This window comes from Cavia porcellus, unplaced genomic scaffold (assembly GCF_034190915.1).
Source record: "Cavia porcellus strain 051 isolate PalLab524CR breed Dunkin Hartley unplaced genomic scaffold, mCavPor4.1 scaffold_27, whole genome shotgun sequence".
Classification (NCBI taxonomy): domain Eukaryota; kingdom Metazoa; phylum Chordata; class Mammalia; order Rodentia; family Caviidae; genus Cavia; species Cavia porcellus.
Genome location: NW_026947510.1, coordinates 21231284 through 21244489, shown reverse-complemented (window position 1 = coordinate 21244489; position 13206 = coordinate 21231284).

Below are 13206 nucleotides of genomic sequence, written 5' to 3'. Positions count from 1 at the left end.
TGCTTGGACAATATTTAAAGGATAATTGAATTATTCACTCATGGAAAAGAATATTTGATTTTTACTAGTATTATGCTTTCCACATATAAAACCATTAAAGTTTGAGTCTGTGTGTTTTAGCCCTGTAATGTAATTCATTCTTATTTTGTATTTGTTTATATGAACGATCGTTTCTGGGTCCTGAAAAATAGTCAGCACTCAGGACTTCAATTTTTTTCTTCATTACATGGTACAAAGCACAGAGCTTCAAACCATGCTAGGCATTTCAAGCTGGAAATGAGAGCGGATGCTCTCTTGCTACTCTGAAGTGTTTCCTAATGATTGTCTTCCAGCTGCACAAATTTAAAAGATATATAATCTCAGGCAGCCCTACGTCACTTGAGTTATTCCAGCTATAAATACTTTCAGTAGCCGTAAGCTTCTCTATGATTGGAGGAAGAAAGACTAAGAAAACTTACAAAAGCATGAAGACACCATATAACAGGTGACATACGGGATAATTAAATACACTCATTTTTTAAGACTTTGATATTCTGCTTTATTTCATAAGTCAGTATGCATACTTCACCAAAATGAGTTTTTTTCTTTCTGATCCTTTCTATTTATCTATTTTGGGAACCCTGAAGTTTCTTTTTGAAAGATTACATTATGTATTTATGTGAAGAGAGCTGTCAACATCTCAAAAATGAGAAATAAATCTATACATATCTAAGAAAGATTCTTTGGTGAAATTTCAAGATACAAGAATTCAGTGAAACGTATGAAATTATAAAATAGCAGAGAAATATAGCAATTTCTATTTCCTAAACTATTTTTATCCTCTAGATGACACAAAAGAAAATGTTAATCTTTTTCAAATTTTTGGCAAATATGGAATTTGAGAACATCATTAAAAAGCTTAGGTGAATTAAAGAAAAACGTTTATATAGTTATTTTTTAAAAATTCATTTAAAATCTTTTTTATATCTCCTCATGAGATGTAAAATGCATCTGCTTTATTTCTATTAACCAAGTGAAAATATAAAATAAAGAATAATATGTGATAAATATGAAGGATGGTATAAGATAAATTCTCAATTATGTAGAGTTCCGTTTAGGGTAGGCTAACAACTGCAGTAATACACCATTACCTATCAAATAGAAACTCATTCTTATTCACACAGTGTGTACGGTACTGGGGAGTAAACCGCTCAACAGAACCATTTTCTCCACAGTTTCTCAGAAATCAGACTTGCAGAGCAGCAGGCTCTATCCTTTCTGGAGCTGGGTAGTGCCATATACTGGCCAGGCCGGGAAATGCTGCCTATCATTCCCACTTGCATTCTCTCGGTGTAGCTATAGATGCCTTAACAGACTCACTCCAAGTCCTAACTGCCTGACAAAGGTAAATTTCTCATTTATATCTCTGTCTGATGTGAATGCAGTGGATTGTACTCTGTCCCATGGAGTCTCTGAGGGGCTCAGTCCCTTTCTGGCTAGTGGCTGTCCTGGTACAGACAGCCTCCTCTGGAAGAGTTAAGGATAAGGTGTATTTTATTTGTGAAGTGATCACACTAAATACTGTTTTCGAACATGTTGGAATCAACAACATTGTGAAAATACTGTAATTCTAATATCTTACGGATATTATGCTTTGGAATCACGAGTGGGACCTTAAAAGTTGAAATGACAACCTTGTGGTCTTCACAGATAGTTTTTCTCTTGCTTTCTGCAAGTGTTCACTAAGAGTTAGGGTTTGTGTCTAGATGTCCCCCAAAGCCTCATGCAGTTATAGGTGGAGCTTTTATAGAGGTGGCTGGATCTAGAATGTGTGCTGCTGGGATCAACAATATGTGGTTACTAAATTAGTCCACTGATGGGTTTGTCATAGTTCTGAGTGTGAGTGGTGCCCACCCTAATGCCAGAAGGTAGGTAGCCTAGATTGAATATAAAAGGGACAGAAAGAAACTTGCTAGTCGCTTGCTTGCTTTGCTACCTTCTGTCTGCCATGAACTGTTTCTCTTAGGTGATGCCTGTCTTCCAGGCCACCCTGCCTTAGAGCTAACCAACTATAAACTGAGACATCTACAAACTTTGAGCTAAATAAGCCTTCCCTCCTTTCACTTTAGATATCAGGTATTTTGTCTCAGCAATGAGAAATGTAACTAAGACACCAAAAACTAGGAACTTCCTGCATGACCACAGCATTGTGCTTCAGATGGACTTTAGTCTATTCTCCAGGATCCTTCCTTGTTCCTGGAGAGTCTCCCCTACCATGAGACCCCAGCCTTGCATAGCTTTGGTTCAACTTCCTTCCATTCCTCCCCTCCCCATTTTTGGGTCATCAGATGAGTCAGGGATAGAATCAGGAATCTGATTCTCTCTCAAAATCCTGAATTGGGAGACATGGGGAATGCAGCCTCTTGGAGGTAGACATCTGAACCTAAAAGGTCATGCTTTATTACTAAACTAGTGTGGCTTGGTTTCTGTTCCTGTTCTAAAGAGCTCTGGGTACAAGAATAAAGATTTGATACCATCCGGCCCTATGCTACGATCTCTTGAAACCTGCCTTTCCCCTATCCTCTATAACAAATGTAATCATAATACTCAGGTTCTAGGAACCACCCAGATCTGCACACGTGGTTCCCTTTGCCCAGAAAACTACCACATTCTTTATCTCCTCCTGAATTCCTTGTATTAAAGAGTCAACTCACTTCTCACTCCTGTGAAAGCCCTCTTTGATTCCTCAGAAACCAACTTCCTGCTGTAGCACTGACCATACTGTATTGTACCTATCTGGATATTTTCCCATTTCCTGTAAAATCACAAGCTTCCAAGGGAAAGAGACTGTACCTCTTTTCATTCACATTCCTTAGAATCTGCAAAATAGCTGGTCTATACAAAATACTTAAAATTTTTTTATTGAATAAATTCATAAATGATATCCAAACATGTATTTTAATGACCCACTAACGTGAGTCTCATGACATAAACCAGACTCCAAGGAGAGATTTTTGTCTTACTAAACAGTTCACACCAAATAGGTAGCACATACTCAAGTTTGGAGAAGACAACTTCATGCAGTGCTGAAGAGCTCAGGAACTGAAATCAGGTGACTCGGGGTCATATCCAGCCCAGCCACTGCCAGTGACATTTGTCTAAGCTATGTTTTCCTTATCTGTAAGATGTAATTGATAGCCCATGTGTATGTCTTGAAGAATTAAGATGAGAATGAATGAAAATATATATTTAACAGTTAGCATAGTTTTCCACATGTGGAAAGAAAATAAACTCATTGCTAAGGTTTTTTTAGTAGGAATCCTCTTTCAACTCTCTCATACTTTGATCCATTACTATATTGTCAATAGAATTTGCTGAGCTAATAAAATCTGTCTGCAGGAAAGGACTTGATTGAAAGACTTATAATTCCTAGCCCAAGGTTAGCCTATGCTGGTTAATCTAAATGGTGCATGCAGATGATTACAACTATATTCTGTAACTTCTATCTTTAGTAACTGGCAACAATTTGGCAGTACTGCCTAAGTTATGCAGTACAGGCATTCCAGAAAGAAAGATAAACTTAAATTGGTAATGAGACCAAAGAGCCCCTGGGGGAAAGTCCGCAAAGTTGTTTACAGTAAATCCCCTTGGATGATATTTATTCATCCTTTAATGCAGCTCAGGACCAGACCTCAAGGCTGGGGGCTCAGTTTGCTCTGCTTAGCACCTCAGAGAAGATGTATATGAATGAAAATGTACATGGACCCAAGTTGTCACCTGACCTTCAGTCTTTAAATTGAGAAACACCTGTCACCTAAATAGATCCCAGGCAGTGCATTCTCTCCCAACTGTCCAGCTATAAGGGAAAGCAAATCATAATCAAAAGAATACTTCGAGTTCAATAGAGTCAAAAGAAAAAAAAATTGGTTTACAACAATCCCTTCAGCTAACATAGCTGTGTCACTGTGGTTGAACAAGTATTGACGGGGTGTCTACAACATGCCAAAAACTGTTCTAGTTGCTGGACATATAGCGATGAACCAAATATCTGTGTCAGAAAGCTATGTGATCACATAAGTGCATTTATAATGGAAATGTTGAACCAATCTTTCAAAATTGAAAGAAAAAAAAAAAAAAAGACACTGCGCAAGGGAACAAGAAAGGAATCCTAAATCAAATTTATAGGAGCTAGCACATAAAATTAGACTACGGTTTGGAGAAGTGGCTAAGAGAAGGGTGGTGGAGAGGGAGGAAGGCCGAGCCCAGAGAACATAACCTGGGGAGCATCTGAGGCACCCGCAGGAGGAAAGGAACCACTGGGGCTGCAGGGCTCAGACATGAGGGAGGGGTGCACACTTAAGATGAGGAGGCAGGGGCTGCGACTGCTGTGGGCAGAGGGCTGCCCCCATGCAGCCTGTTTTAAAATGGTCATTCGCTACCTGCTTTGAAGAGGAAGAATGAATAAATGCAAGGATTCCGGGAGATTAGCATGTTCCCCCATGGAGAAAACATTAGGCTAAAATTGCAGCAGAGAAGATACAAAGTAGCCCTTGGTTTCAAGACATATTCAGGAGATTACACAAATGGCCAATAAATACGTGAAAAAAATGTTCAATTTCACTGGGCATCAGAGAAATGAAAATTAAAACAGCACTGAGATTACATCTTACTCCGGAAATAATGGTTGTCAACAGGAAAACAAATAACACATGCTAGTGAGGCAGTGGTGAAAAAAGAATCCTTCTACATTGCTGGTGAAAATATGAACTAGTACCACTATTATGGAAATCAGTATAAAGTTTTCCAAAAAAACTAAAGCTAGAGGGGGGGCTGGGGATTTAGCTCAGCGGCATAAGCGCCTGCCTTGCAAGCAGGCAGTCGTGAGTTCGATCCCTGGTACCAATAAAAAGGAAAAAGACAAAAAAAAAAAAAAAAACTAAAGCTAGATACTGCATTTGAGTCAAATATTCCACTTTGGGGTGTCTTCCCAAAAGATTTAGTGACATCACAGCCCAGTGATGTGTGCACGTCTTTTTTTTATAGCACAGTTCATAATCTTGGAAGCAGCATATGTGTCCATCAACAGGCAAAGAGATAAAGAAAAGCTGCTATCTGTCCACAACACAATTTACTGCTTGGTTATGAAGGGAAACGGACACAACTTGAAAATGGAAATATATCAGATGCACAACCTTAAATACCACATGGTTTCTCTCATGTGAGAAATACAAAGTACAAGTCAAATAAAGAGCAAAAATGATAATGATAAAAGGTAGCAGCGGGGCCAGGGATTTAGCTCAGTGGCGTAAGCACCAGCCTTGTAAGCACACAGTTGTGAGTTCGATCCCCAGTACCAAAAAAAAAACCAAGGCAGCAGGAAGACAGACCTTCTGTAAACGGGAGAGAGAGGACAGAAGAGCTGGAAAATGATTTCAGATGTGTCATGTGTATGTACCAGCTCCTCACAATCAATGTAATCATCACATTTTGCAAACATGAACAAAAAAAAATGAAAATGGGCTAGGCGAGAAGAGATGGAAGGAAGAAGACTGAGGCAGGGGAAGAAAATAAAAAGAATCAAAATACATTAAGTACTACTCCCTAAGAAGAATGTGAATGTCATGTACTGCAAATTCGTACTAATAAAAATCCTTTTAAAGAAATATTTAGGCAGTAAAAATATAATTTGGTGATGAGCTGAAAAGGGAAGAAGGGGACAGGCTCAAGGATGACAACCAAGTTCTGACCTGTGCATTTAGGTAGCCAGAGAACAGTTTTTTTGAGTCTAGAAAACCAAAGGGAGAAGATTAGAGGAAGGCATGAATAAGAGATCAAAAGTGAAATTTTGGACTGCATTACTGTCTCAGCTCTAAGACATTTATAACTAACACCACAACTTTGCACCTGTCTGGCAAGCATGAGGCCCTGGGTTCAATTCCCAGGATATAAGTTAAAAAAGAAAGATTTATTTTGGTTCACAGTTAGTAGAGGTTTCAGTCGATAGTCAGCTGGCTCCGATGCAAAATGACATGGCAGAGAGGCACAGCGGGAAAGAAAGAGCTCACGGCATGGCAGCAAAAAGCAGCGAGTAAGGGAAAAGGGAAGGAGACAGAACCTTCCAGGCCACACCCCAGGGACCCACCTCCTCCAGTCCAGACATAAACCATAGCACACATTGTATGTCTACAGTAACTTCGTGACATCTAGTAGGAAGTTTGAAATGTAGATTCATCGTCCAGAGATAAATTGAAATGGGAAGGAGGTGAGACAGAAGACAGATCTGGAGTAGATCTATAAATCTGAGAGTTCATCAGCACGCATGAGATGTTTAGCACAGAGTTAAAGGAAAAAGTTGGTGAATGAGTTCTTAGCAACTCTACCATTCAGAAGTTTGATGGGAGAGCAGGAACAAGTACAGATAAAATACAGATGAGTGGCCAGTGAGTTCAGAAGAAAACTAGGACACCAAGAAAATTTGAGAAAGGAGTACATCTTCCTTAATCCAGTCCCTTGACAATAGGGATAAAATCCCTACCCTAGTACAGACTTTCCCTCCCTTCTTCTGGAAAAATAAGCTCAATGTCTACACTAGAGATCCTGCCTCTATTGTATATTTGCAACCCGAAGCTTTTTGTTGAAATCCTTTTCTAGATAGATAGATAGATAGATAGATAGATAGATTTAGTAATGCCATTAGCCAATACCATATTAGCCTGTGATTCAATGTGTTCATTAATATAGTTAAAAATAATACATTTTGATTACCATACTGAAGGAAAGATTTCCAAAGCTCAAGGACATTTTTCAGTAGAGAAAGAGGCCAATGCTTGTATCATAATTAATGCTCAAGAGGACAATATAATTTCTCCCACTCCCAGGCATCTGAGATGAATATATACTTCTCACATGAAAAAATGCAAATGGAAAATAAATATATGAAAAAAATGTTCAACATCATTGGTCTTTCAAGAAATGCAAATTAAAACAACAACACTGAGATTCCATCTTACCTCAGAAAGAATAACTATCATCAAAAAATCAACTAATAACAAATGCTGTAGGGCTATGGGGAAAAAGGAACACTTCTCCACTGTTGGTGGAAGTATAGACTGGTGCAAACACTGTGAAAATCAATGTGGAAATTCCTTGAAAAACTAGAATTGGAGGTCTCATTTGACCCAGTTAGTGCCCTCCTAGGTATCTTCCCAGAAAAATTAAAAATATCATATCACAATGATATATGTGAAGCCATATTTATAGCAGCACAATTTTAATAGCTAAATCTTGGAATCAGCCTAAATACCCTTCAACTGAAGAATGGATAAAAAGGATATAGTATTCTTATACAGTGCAGTACTACTCAGTCATAAAGAAGGATAAACCCAAGGCCTTTACAGATGAATCGTATAACTAGAGACCATATTCATAAGTGAAATAAATCATACTCCCATGTATAAACATTCTAGTGTCTCCCTAGTGTAAAAAAGTGAAAGAGCAAATAAGATTCAAAATCTACGCTAGATATTGTAAAATGGAGAGAAACTGCTCAAAAGTAAAGAACAACTGGAACAGAGGAAAGAAGAAAAGAAGGAAGGACATATATATACATATACACACACACAAGATAGCTAAGATGATTGTACTACTAATTTCTTTTAGTTCACTGAAAAGAATAGTTTGTGCTTATGTTGTTTAATCAATTTTGCATGCCTGTGTCTTGTAATCTGAGCAACTCATCTGAAGAGAACAATATGTAATATATTAAACATTGTTAATTTTCTATTATCTTGTTATGAAATCTCTATGATTTGTTATTGCTTTTTCTCTTTAAAATAATAAATACATAGAACAATAATAACAATAATAATTTCTCCCATTTCCAAATTCCTAATAAACAATGGGAGGAAATTTATTCATCAACACGGGTTACTTCAAATAAGAAAAATAAAGGACAAAAAGAGTAAGATAAGTTTTTTGAAGGGTTACTTCCTGCTGAGATACACTGTGCTTTAAAAACAAGTCGGGGCCAGGGATCAGTTCAGTGGTAGAGTGCTTGCCTACCACACACAAGGCCCTGAGTTCAATCCCCAACATCCTGGAAAAAAAAAAAAAATAAGCAGGTTTGCTTCTGCTAGCAAGATACAGGTTGTGGAAATTCACTTAATGTCCTTCAATTTTAATGTCCTCATCTGCAAAACAATGAAACTACACAAGATTTTTTCCAACTCTCCTTTGAGTTCTAACTGTCCATAGCTACAAAACTAAACAATATGACTATTTTCAACTTAAATTGAAAACAAGTTTGAACTCCAAATGGATTAGAATATTGCGAAAGCCTCATTGAATCCAGAGCCAGTGATTTGCACTTATCAACCCAAAAACACCATCTAACATATTAGAAAGGACATTAATTAAAGAAAAATTGTCACTAATTTTTATGTCTTTTTAGATGAAAGCTTAGTGATAGTCACTGCAGGTTTTCCACCACAGCGTGCTCCTCATGCTACAGAATTTAAATACACAATCTAAGAAACTGGCTCTAAAAGAAAGCAGATGACCCGAGACCAGGCCATGTTGGGACTTAGATGGCTGAACAAGAAGGCAATTTGCTCTTGGTAAGCACCCCTGGCACTGCTGGAGGAGAGCCAGTCAGCTGTTCCAGTGAGACTACCGGTGTGTGGGCTGAGAATCAAACATCTCCCCCTTCCACCCCGTCAGCAACTGGGGACAGAGTTCTGAGCATCTCTTGGAAGGATGACTATATGCAATATAGCAAATATGGGGATTTCCTTCTATGTTCTGTTTGAAGGCAAAGGTTATTTTCACAGTTACATTTTGTAATTATTGTTTTGCTCTATTCAATATTCTCCTTCAATTGGTTTTATAATATTCTGCTATTGGTTTGATTTCACTATACCTAATTGACTAGACAACTATAGTGAAGATAACAAGACATACTATACTACCTATTACTACTATCCCAGTATCCTGCTCTGAAGTTCTGTACCGATGTCACTACATTGTCTCGATTGGCTTTGTTCTGCCTTGTTCTGTTGTATTTTTTACTACATTCAAAATAAAATTAAAAAATAAAAGAAAGCAGATAGAACAGGAAGGAAAATGAGCTATGTAGAGAGAGATGGGAGGGAAAAAGCATTTTAAAAAATAGGCTATGACCTTTTATCTAGAAACAGTGGTTCCAGTCACTGGAGAACATTCTCTATGATCACGCCAGAGCCTCTGTATCCAGGACAACGCCGGAGGCAGCAAGCACAGACCCGCGTCTTCCTAATGCAAGATTGTTGAGTGAAGTCAGAGGTGATAGCAGGCTTTCTCTTCCAAGCAATGTACCTGATCACAAAAAGGGAAAATTAACAACGGAGGATGTGAATGCTAGCTACACCTGCAAACTGAAAGAGATGGTTTCACTGTTTTGCCATAAAAGGTCATATGCATATTAATTTTTTAAACTGCACCTGCAGATATGGTCTTTAGATGCAGATTCTTTTATTCTAAAGTATGCTGCCTGTATTGGAAATGATACTGGATGCGTGGCACATGTTTTTGTTACAAGTTCCTTAAGTTAGCATAGTCTTTGAAGCAAAAATATGCACTTATTTAAATGACACTACTAATGTGGAAAACATCTGCAGAACACTCTGAGAATGGAAAGTACTCGTCCTCCCGCTCAACCTCTGTCATGAAGTTTTCCTTTTCTGAGGCAATTGATGCTATCATTTTAATGCACCTTTTCAGAAATACTTTATAAAAGCAAATGTACATATGCACATTTTACATATGCATCTAATTATGTACTGCATCCATCTAATTCTTGATTTTGTTTTAATTCTAATAAGAGCATGCAATAACATTTGTCTTTTTCAGTTAGCAATAATTGTGAAGCTTATCTTTGTTAATATATAATATTCTTTATTCCTTTTTTGTAGATGTATAGCTCTGAATTGTATAGATATATATATATATGCTTCAGCAGTGCCTTATTAATGAGTACTTAAATCATGCCTTTAAATTGTTACAGTATTTGCTATTAAAAGCAATACTGGAGTGAATGAACTTGAATATGTATCAATCATTTCATATATTTGGGTACATTCATGCAATATTATTACCAGGAAAGAAATAACTAAATCAAAATGCATGTCAGTTATGATTTTATTAGGAACTGTTTTTTATTTTGCTTTTATTTTTGTCTATGTGATTATTATGTGATGTATACACATACTCCAAACTTCATAATTCACCCAAAGGTGAGTCGGGGATATAAGTCTCTGTGGTGTGCTTTTTCTACAGCTATTAAATGTCTCTTCCCAGAGGCAGCCACTACGACCAACTTTTTGTGTATATCTCCAAGTTATATTCTATGCATCTGGATAGCTATCATATAAAAACAACCATACATGTGTCTATAGAGCAGTTACTCTTAGAGGCTTGGTTGCCTTGTGTAACAGTCTATAATAGTGGGAGGACACTTGCCAAAAGAGGCATCGTATGTCAGTGTAGATGTTTATGTTAGGGATGGATACTGTGTTATCTCATTCTTTAATCAGCCATATGCCATCATTTTTTGAGATATGGTTTCACCCAGACATGGTCACACTCACACCTATATAAGTCTAACACTCAGTAGGCTGAGACAGGAAAGTCACAAGTTCAAAACCAGCTTGGCTACATAGCAAGATCCTGTCTCACAAACAAGAAATCAAACAGAACTCTCTCTTTCTCTCTCTCTCTGTCTCTGTCTCTCTGTCTCTGTCTCTGTCTCTGTCTCTCTCTCTCTCTTTCTCTCTCTCTGTCTGAAAGAAGGAAAAAGGGAGAAAACAAGGAAAAGGAAGGGGAGGGATAGCAGGGGAAAGAATGGCAGGGGAGGGGACAGAAAGAATGGGGAAAAAACAATAGTTTCATTAGCTTTCACTTTCACTGTGTCTGTGTTTTTCTGGATGACAGAAAGGCCATGGGTAGGGGACCCTACTCTACCTGGAGCACACTGTTGAATTTTCTTATCTGAATTCTGTGCAGCCTTCTGAGATCGGCTTTCAGCATCCTTGTGTGTGTACATGGGTAGGTGGGTGGGGTGCCATTAAGTCATCTGCCCTGGTGCTTTGTGTTTTTCTCTTTCTAGATTGTCTTTTCCAATACTTGGAGGCTAATCATATATTATTTTAATTTTTGTTATTTTAAAGAGATAAACAGTGAAACCAAGTTTCAAAATAGGTTCATGGGACAGTTACAATAGTTGATACATTGAGTATTGTTGTCTTTATAGTAGTTATTCAGAGTACAGGATATCGGCATGATATCTTGTCTAAATAATATTAGCAAAAGACATTCTTTTCAAGAAGCTAGTTGTATAGTTATCTTACCTATCTTCTGTACATATATATATTTTTTTATTTTTCCCTTTCTTCTTTTCCCGTTATCTATTAACTTTAGACTGAGGCCACGAGTAGAACAAAACTCTTCTAACACACAAAAGAATCTCTCCTCTTCAGGTCCATCTTTCTGTTCAAACTTTAAACTTCTTGCCTGAGTCCTTTTCTTTCATATTTTTTTGCTAACAGAAACAAGAAGCAGTCCATCTGCCACAATATTGTTTTCTAACCAGTTTCCCTGAAGAGGTAGAAGACATGTGGCTTCCTTCCTATGACAGCACAAAGGACACTCTCACTAAATGTTTCATCATAGAATAACAAGGGTTAACAGCTTTCGGGTCTACCCAACAGTCTTTTCCTATCACCCAAATGTCTGCTCATTCTGTGACTATTATGAGGACTTCAATCTTTGTAAGGCAGAGAAATGTTATCATTTCTTATCTTTCTCAGAATTCTGTTCCAGTGATGTTGCTGTCGTATCACCTAGGGGCACATAATAACTATTTGCTATCATGTGCTCTTGTTAATCAAGACAAAGTTAACTGTCCAATTCAAAGTTCCTTTCAAGCCTGCAAAACAAAAAACAGAGGGACCTCGCAGCTGTCTATTTTCTTTCTATTGCTTGGTTTTCTGAGGCCAACACAGAGGATAAACCTTAATCTTGCGCAGTTCCCACCCATGAGCTGTGCTGTTTTGGACTAATACAAGTTTCTTTTATCTTTATTGGCTTTGAGAAGACAGGCCATTTTTTCCTGGATAAGTATGATGGCTCCACACAGCCAGCAGACCTAGGCTTTAGGCCCAGTACACCCTGGAGTCCACATGTGGTTTAATCTGGACAAATATTTGAAACAAATTCTCTGGCTTTTCTTCAGAATTATTTAAATGACAGGCAGCTGCCACCCACACAGTGAGATGATGTCCAGCACCGGCTAACACAAGTGCCTTGTGGTGGGAGATGGTATAAACAGTGAGATTGGTGAGTTGGAACTCAAACTAGAATATTTTCTTAGAATTTGGATGATCGTCTTACTGTACCATTAAACTCCAGTTTTCTTTTGTAACGTATTCAAACTTTTTTAAAAAATTGCTTTGGCAACCCTTTAAGGGATTGACATACTGTATTAAACCCTAAAAGACTATGTCCTGCAAATATACTCTATAGAACAAAAACTAAAATGAGAAAATGTACCAAGATTCTAAGCCTTCAAACTTGTACTTATTTCAACATTAGTCAAACAACTTAATGACAACTGACCATTATGCTTTTCAGAGAAGGAAAATTTCTCAAAAAAATAAAAGTATAAACCAAGTACATTAGAATGATCCCCTTTGCAAAAGATGTATTATTCTGCCATCATTTAGTCTAGTTCCTAGTGTTATCTCATGAAGTATAAACATACTTTATTACCTGGCATGGATTCATTTAATGTTTTTTTAAGGTACATTTCATGTAAATAAAATCAAATTTCAGTGAGTTTCCAGACATTTTATTAAAATCCTTGATATGTGCTTTGAGACTAATTTCCTTAAAATATATTTTAAACTACTGTTAAATTATTAGAGATTTTTAAGTTATGATGTAAGTGTTCTAGGAAGATTAGTCAAATGTTTAACTGAAAACTACTTATGGAATTATATTTACTAACTAATATTTTGAGGGATCTCACAGTGTTATTTCTGCTCCTCTACATCCTATACATTGGATTCTTCTTTCTGTTATATGTTCTAAGAGATCACATTCTGTCTCTTTATCTTTTTTGCATACCTATGTACTGTTAAATTTAAGGCACCGTCAATTTAAGGCAATGTCATGGTAAAACATCATTTTCTTACC